This window comes from Thalassophryne amazonica, chromosome 5 (genome assembly GCF_902500255.1).
Source record: "Thalassophryne amazonica chromosome 5, fThaAma1.1, whole genome shotgun sequence".
Lineage (NCBI taxonomy): Eukaryota > Metazoa > Chordata > Actinopteri > Batrachoidiformes > Batrachoididae > Thalassophryne > Thalassophryne amazonica.
Genome location: NC_047107.1, coordinates 132,392,923 through 132,400,850, shown reverse-complemented (window position 1 = coordinate 132,400,850; position 7,928 = coordinate 132,392,923).

The window sequence follows — 7,928 nt, the reverse complement described above, 5'->3', positions numbered from 1 at the left end:
GAAAGCATGAATGGCGTCTCAAGATCACGTCTACTGAGAAAGTGCTTTATTTTAGCCAAAAGGCAAAGTTGGAAAAAACTAGCTTTGACAACAGAATTTATCTGTTGATCGAACCTCAAACAGCTGTCAAATATCACAAACAAATTCTTGACAGCTGGTTTTACATAGTTAGCCAAAGCACCAAAATTTGGTGTTACCACATTTGGTATGCCAGAGCGCTCAAACACCATGATCTCAGTTTTACCATCATTCAGGTAAAGAATGTGTTGGGACAGCCACTGTCAGAGTGAATGTTTTCTCAAACCTGACAGACAGAGAAAAGCAGACAGACTCTTTGTTCCCATCATTCTTTGTGTCTCTTCTTAGGTCTATTTGTGTGTCCTTATCTCAGGGACACTTAACATTCTTCTCACAGATAACGGCAGCCGTTACCCGTCGTGTTCTGCTCTGGCACTCAGACCTTTCAACATAAGAGTGCAAATTAAATCTTTGCATTGCACTTTGCAAGAGTATAAAACACAGATAATAAAATAAGATTTTAATGGTTTTCTCAAGAGCAAGTGGAATTCTTGATGGTCTTCGTGATGTTTCAGCGCTCATCCAGGAGCTTTCTTCACTTTGACACAGAGAATGTACATTTGTGGGAAAACAAAGTAGGTCAAAGTGTTCGATGAAAGATTCTTGTCGGGCTGTGCTGACCCGTGCACTGGAACGAGCTGGAGCGTGCACAACCACAAATTTGTAAAACTATGGCTGGTTTGGAAAATGTAAACAAACAACAACAACAACAAAAAAACCCTGCAGTGATTCTTACAATTACTGTGAATTCTGTTTCACTGCATGTGGCATGAACACACCACATGTGCCGTTCATTTTATTTGTTAATATTCATCCATTCCTGAATTTCAGGCCGACAGCACATTCCAAAAAAAAGCTGGGATGGGGCAATTTAGTTCAAATATATAAGAATTAAATCATCACTTTGACAGCCAGTTTGCTTGAGACAAGTCAGGGGATGAACACATGAACATTTCTTTTTCTGAGCAACTTCCCAGGAAACATTAAAGTGTCAACTCTCCGAAACATTTTGAAAAGGTTTTGTGGCAACTGGGCAGCACAGTCTGGTTTGAGGGAGGGTTAGGGCACCAAAGGAGTAAAATATGATGCACATGATGTAATTTCTCTACTTCCAGGGGAAAAAACACAACATTTTCTCTGAGTTTTTTAGCTAATTACTCACAAAGTAAAAATGGAAAGGAAAAGTGATGATATGGCGGAAAGTGTGTTGCAGTTTGTTTCTGACCCGGAGCTCAAACCTGTCAAGGCGGTTTTGCAGGTGAGAGAACAGCGCTACTCTGGTTAGCTGTGTAGGCTAACACTTACCGACACAACGTCTCCTACCTCCTCACCTCTTCTCCACCAGAAACAACAAAAAAAAAACACTTTTTGCAACTGCTTCCATGATTGCAGCAGAAAGTTTAACCACATGACACTGTTGAACTTTCCTACTCAGCTCCTGGACCGTGGTTCAGGAGTGTAGGGGAAGACATTCAGTTGTCCTCCAGGGCTGAACTAGCTTCAGGTTCAACAACCCGACTGACTCTCACGGCAGCCAGCGAACAGACGGACGGACACACTTTACCCTTCTAAGCTTTATATTTATTCACAGAACACTTCTTTTGGAAAGTCACACTTTTCCTTCTGATATTTATCTCTCTCCTTGCTAACCTGCTCCGTTCCACACTCGTCTCCTCCCGCTCAGCCCGCCACACACACACACACACACACACACACACACACACACACTGACGTCATCACAGCACACAGCGCTCTCTCTCTTAAAGGGGAAAACTCCAAAAGCATTAGCTGCTCTCATAACCCCACTATGGATGGCAATTTACATAATTCCACTCCATGAAAGTACACATACGAGCACATCATGACAGAGCATGAACCTGGGAGTATAAACAAGATTAGTATCAACCATCACATCACTAAAACCCTTCCATCTGGGGCTCTTTGTTAGCAGAACATTTCAGGGCAGGACATTTATAACACTCAAACCTCACCTTGAACAGCAAAATAATAGCAAATGCAATATCAGTGTAAAACTCAAAACACTCCATTCTCTGAACTCTTTTTGTTTAGGTGCTTACAACCTGTGCACTTTTTTCTTTTTTATAAGAAAAACCGTTTATGAACAATGAATTCAGTCAACCAACTCACCAAACCGGACCGGCGACCTTCACTGGCAAATCAGCCTCCAAGAGTTATGGCCCTGCTGACGTTCCACCACCCCGCCCCAACTGTCCTGAGAGTCAAGGGAAGCAGCTGAGTCCGGCAGCAGGGTGAAGGGAATAGGTGTGGTGGCCATTGTTGGATCTGAAGGGTTGCAGTCAGGGGCCTTCCCAGCTGTGGTGTCAATGCTGTCGAACAGTTGAGTCAAATCCAGGGTATAGTCTGCAGGATCCTCACCCCAACACCGGGGGTGATACCTCCACAGGTGCCCAGTTGCGAGCCTGCTCCAGAGCCCAGGTGTTGTCCAGTAGGTCACGGCAGTGGTACAGCTTCAAATGATCATGGTGAACTACCTTCACTTTGGTCTTCAGGGGTTTCTGGATGCGATACACCAGATCATCCAAATGTCCCAAGATGAAGTAAGGGCCCTCATAAGATGGCAGGAATTTCTTAACCATGTTCCTGACTTTCCGGGTGCCCTTGATTATGTACCACACAGCGTCGCCAATCTGGTATTGTGTGCGGCAGCAGTTTTTGTCATATTGTCTCTTTGAACATTGTACAGACTCACCAAGGACTTCCCTGGCAATTTGATGAGCTAGCTCCAGGCACTCTCGGGTCTTTTGGCCAAATTTAGGGGCTGACGGGGCTGTATCAGTGCTTGGGGGCAGACCAGCCACCAGGTCCACCAGTTCACTTACTTCCCAGCCAAACATTATGAAGTTGGGAGTGAAACCAGCTGCGCTGTGCTTTGTTGCTCTGTAGGCCATTACAGCACAGGGGATCATGAGGTCCCAGTCCCAATGGCAGTGCTCAGCCTCAGTGGCTACTATCTTTTGCAAGGTCGCATTAAATCTCTCAACTTGGCCATCAGACTGAGGTCGAAAAGGTGCGGTGCGTGTCTTCTCAATGCTGAACAGTTTGAACATTTCCTGGAACACTTCTGATTCTAATTTCAGCCTTGATCACTGTGCAGTGGCCTGTGGGTACTCCATCAAATTTTTTTTATTAATTTATATAGCGCCAATTCACGATGAAATCGTCTCAAGGCGCTTCACACAACATAAAACAACAACAAAAAACTGAATTAGAAATTTAAAACACAATAAAAAGACGACCATAAAAGAATACAAGAATAAGAACACATCATAAAACTAATGATAAAACAGGGAAAACAAATGAGTCTTTAAACATGACTTAAAAGTCTCCACAGTATCAGAATGCCGAATGTGTGCTGGGAGATCGTTCCACAGAGCTGGGGCACGGTAGGAGAAAGCTCTGTGACCGGCAGACTTTTTATTCACCCTGGGAACACACAGAAGTCCTGCACCCTGAGAACGCAGGGCCCGAGCTGGTACATAGGGGCTTATCAGGTCAGCCAGATTGAGAGGTGCAAGTCCATAATGGCACACTCACTCTAAGGCCAACACTCTGGCCACAGTCACAGCCTGCTGGTCAGGCAGGGGAAAAGCTTCCACAAACTTTGTGAAATAGTCCTGAATCATAAGCACAAATGACTATTTACGTTCTGTCTCATTCAATGGTCCCATGATGTCCAAGGCGATGCATTCCATGGCGACGCCACTCTACAGTGCCCATAGGTGCCTGCAGTGTCTTCCGAGACCTGGCTTTGACTGCACAGCTGATACAGGTGCTGCACCAGAGGGTAACATCCTCTCTCATTCTGTACCAGTAGTATCGGGTCTGCAGGCGGGCTACAGTTCTTTCTACCCCAAAGTGTCCCCCCACTTGCCCCTCATGCATCTGTCTCATGACATCGGATCGAAGGGCCTGAGGGAGTACAACCTGTAGGTAGAACTGGGGTATCATCTAGGCAGTAGAAAGGCCTGACCAGTATCCATCTCTGATGTAGAGCCACTTCCACTGGCTCCAGATTGTCTTTGTTGCTGGGCTGTGTGCTGAGACTGTTAGCCATGGTGGCTGTTCTTCAATGGCCTCCATCCATGTCCTGATAGGCGCAATATCTGGATCAGCCTTCTAAACCTGCTGCAGCTCCTCTGTGGACCAACCACTGAACAGCTTAGAATTATTCGCCTCAGACCTACAGACATCAGCTGGGATTTCCTTGTGTACCCCCACCGGATTTACTACTGAGGGAGCTGTGGGCCCCCCTAACCCCACTGGCTCAACCCACCTGGTTAATGTCAGAGTACAAGGCGCACTGCACACCTTGATGACTGACATTCTCCGAGTAAAGGGAAGGGTTTGGAAGCTTACATGGACAATACTGAAGGCATGGTCTCCTAGAGAGGCTATCAGTGTTTCTGTGCAACCGGCTGGGGCGATGGACAATTTCCAAGTCATATTCGGCAAGCCTTTCCAACCACCTGGCGAGCTGTCTCTCAGGTTCTTTCAGCCTTGTGAGCCACCGAAGCCTGCTGTGGTCTGTACACGTGATGGAGGGCCGCCCCAGGAGATACTGCCGAAAATGTCTTGTGAATCCACCACGGCCAGCAGCTCACGTCGTGTGGTGCAGTAGTTCTGGTAAGTTTTTGACAACTTGCGACTCCTATAGGCTAATACGCGCTCTTTGCCCCGCTGGATTTGTGAGAGCACAGCGACGATGCCCACATCACTCGCATCAGTGTCCAGTATCATGTCACCTTGGTTGAGTGGATAGCCCAGTACAGGGGCTGTGGTCAGTCAGTGTTTAAGTTCATCAAATGCTGCCTGGCATTCTGCACTCCACTGGAACCGGGCATATTTCTTATTAAGAGCATAGAGGGGTTCAGTCACAGCAGCAAAGTCTTTCACAAAATGCCAATAGTATGAGGCAAGGCCTACTGACGAACTGACAGACCCCCTGGGTTGATGTAGGTGTCTTTCCATTGTTTTGTGATATCGTCATTCCTATATGCTGTATGCAACGATATTCAATAAATAGGAGAGGCAGTGGGCGGGACCTTTAGGACGGGCGACAGTTCTTTCTGAAGGAGCTTCTCGTTTGTCCTCTCCTGTACAGGATAAAGAAATTCAGTGTCTCCAGCATGATCATTCCTGTGTGTGTAAACTTTTCAGGTCTAACTCTGAACAACTCTAACAGCCACTCTTTCACCTTCTGGATCTTGCTAGGGTCAGTGGCCACACCATCCTCTGAAACGATGTGGCCCAAGTAGGCCACCTGACCGCCGGAAGAGACACATTTGGCGGTTTTAACTTGAGGTTGATGTGGCGAGATGGTCAAAAACCTGGCCCAAATGCTGCAACAGCTCTGTCAACATTCCTGCCCAGCACAATTATGTCATCAAGCACACCAGGCAGGTCTCCCACTGTATACCAGTCAGGACATGGTCCATCAGCCACTAGGAATGGTTGCGTGGTGCATTGGCACAGTCCAAACGGTATGACATTCCACTCAAAAGTCCTTTTCTGTCAGGGATTTGGCCAGGTCATGGTGTTGAGCCCTTGTTTTTTCCCCTTTTGTGGTTTCCTGCCTGCTTCGGCTTTGATTTATTAGTAATTATTTTCATCATGATTTATTCTGTCATGTTTTTCTTGTCACTTTGTTCTTGTTATGATTCACTAGTTATATTATTTTCATCATATGGTTATTCTCAGTTCTGTTTTGATTTGTCACTTTGTTTTCTTTGTTACTTTCATCATGTGTTTATTCTACGTCCTAATTTTGCTTTGTCACTTTCTTTCCTTGTTACTTTTATACTTTGGCCATGTTTCAGTTCCATTCTATCAGTCTGTTTTCATGGTTGATCATTTAGTTATCGTTTGCCTATTTTTTCTGTTCTCATTTCTGTTTGCACCTTGTCAGGTTTTGTTTCTTTTCTACTTGGAGTTTATGTCTGCCTGTTCCAGTTTAGTTTTGTCATTGTGTTAAGTTTCTTATTATTCTCTGAGCAGTTTTTATCTAGTTTATCTCTGGTTTGCTTTTCTGTCCTGTGAAGTCCGTCTTGCCAGTTCATGTTTAGTTTAGTTCTCATGTTCATGTTTGATTCCTGTTCATGGTAATAGTATTCAGTTGTAGCTCAGTTTTGTTTTTGCCTTTTGTTCCCACTCCACATCCTGCACCTGCTTTCATGTCCTCGTCTCACGCCCAGTTATTTATGTTCACTTCACATCCTGCACCTGCCATGTTTTTCTCTCACTTTAACTCTGCTTTGTGTTTTTCTTTCACTCACGCTCTGTGCACCTGTTCACATATCTTTGTCTTTTCTTCACTCCACCTTGTGTTGTCCTCCCTCACTGTCTTGCACAATGTAGTATCTTCGTTCACTAGCCACGCCCCTTCTTGATTGTTTTTCACGTGCACCCTGTTAACTTTTGTCTTATTTAATCTCCAGCCAGCCACCACACTCTTGCTCGTTTGTTGTCTTTGCACACTTACCAGCTCTGTATCTAGTCCTGTTTGTTTTGCCATGTATCCAGATCCTGCTTTGTGTTTTTTGACTGCGCCTTTTGCCTCGTCCATGATGTCTGTGTCTGCTTGTGCCTTTGAACCCTGTTTGCCCATGACTGGCGTTTTTTGCCTGACCCTGTTTGTGCTTCTGCCTCGCCGACCGATCACCTGTGTACCGAACCTGAGCCTGAATTAAAGACTATGATTTCTTCTACATCCAAGCCTAGTCCGGGAGTTTGCATTCTGGGTCCTAACACTTTGGGTGCTTGGCACCCGCCGTGCCTGACATTTTCTGGTGCAGAAAGCTGCTGCCTTATGTGCCCTGGGGGTCAACTCGACCTGCCAGTAGCCGGAAACGAGGTCCAGTGTGCTGAGCCATTTGGCAGTGGAGAGGGTGTCGAGTGTGTCTTGGATGCGAATTGCGGGTATGCATCCTTGATGGTGGCATCCTTTAGAGCTGTGTAGTCTATGCAGAGACGGTACGTCCCATCCTTTTTACGCACCATCACTATTGGGGAAGCCCAGCTGCTATGGCTGCAGTGGGCCACTCCCCCCTCTAATTTGTCCTGAATTTGCTGGTCTGCACTTTGTTGTTTTTCAGCTGCCATCCAACGTGGCGGCTGCTTAACTGGAGCACCAGGCTGGGTTACAATGTCATGCTGCACCAGGCCAGTGCAGCCAAGGTCACTGGGGCCAGTGGAGAGCACGCCCTCATAAGTGCATAGGAGCTGGGCTAGCTGGAACCGCTCTTCTGGTTTCAGTTCAGTTTTCAACCGAACATACGATTGCCGATCGGAGGTGGTCGTGAGATGTTAAACACAGCTCGTTACTCCATGTATACTAAACGATGCAGGACGCGCGATTAACCTGAAACTGTGTGCAATCCAAAAAATTCTCGCACGAGTGAAAAATCATCTGAAAAAGGGCCAAAACTCACACAGTGTAAACCCAGCTTAAGTACTGAACATCTGGGCACCAGTAGATGGCAGTGTTCTATTTATTTGACACTGGTTATATCAGATGGTTATCTAATTACAACTTGGCTTTTTTTTTGAAAATGCCTGTTTTTTTACAAATAAAAAATGGCATATTTTACAAAAGCACATTTATCTGTAAACACCAACAAACGTCACACCTCACATTAACGTGCTGGTTTACATAGAATGAATGAGTCAACCAATCAGTGTTAGTGGAGGCACATTTTACCCAGAATCCCTTTGGTGTCTGTGTTTGTTAAAGAAGTTCAGAATTAGTGCATTATTCAACATTAAAAGATATATATTATATTTTAACTTTGTACAAATGACAGAATTGACAT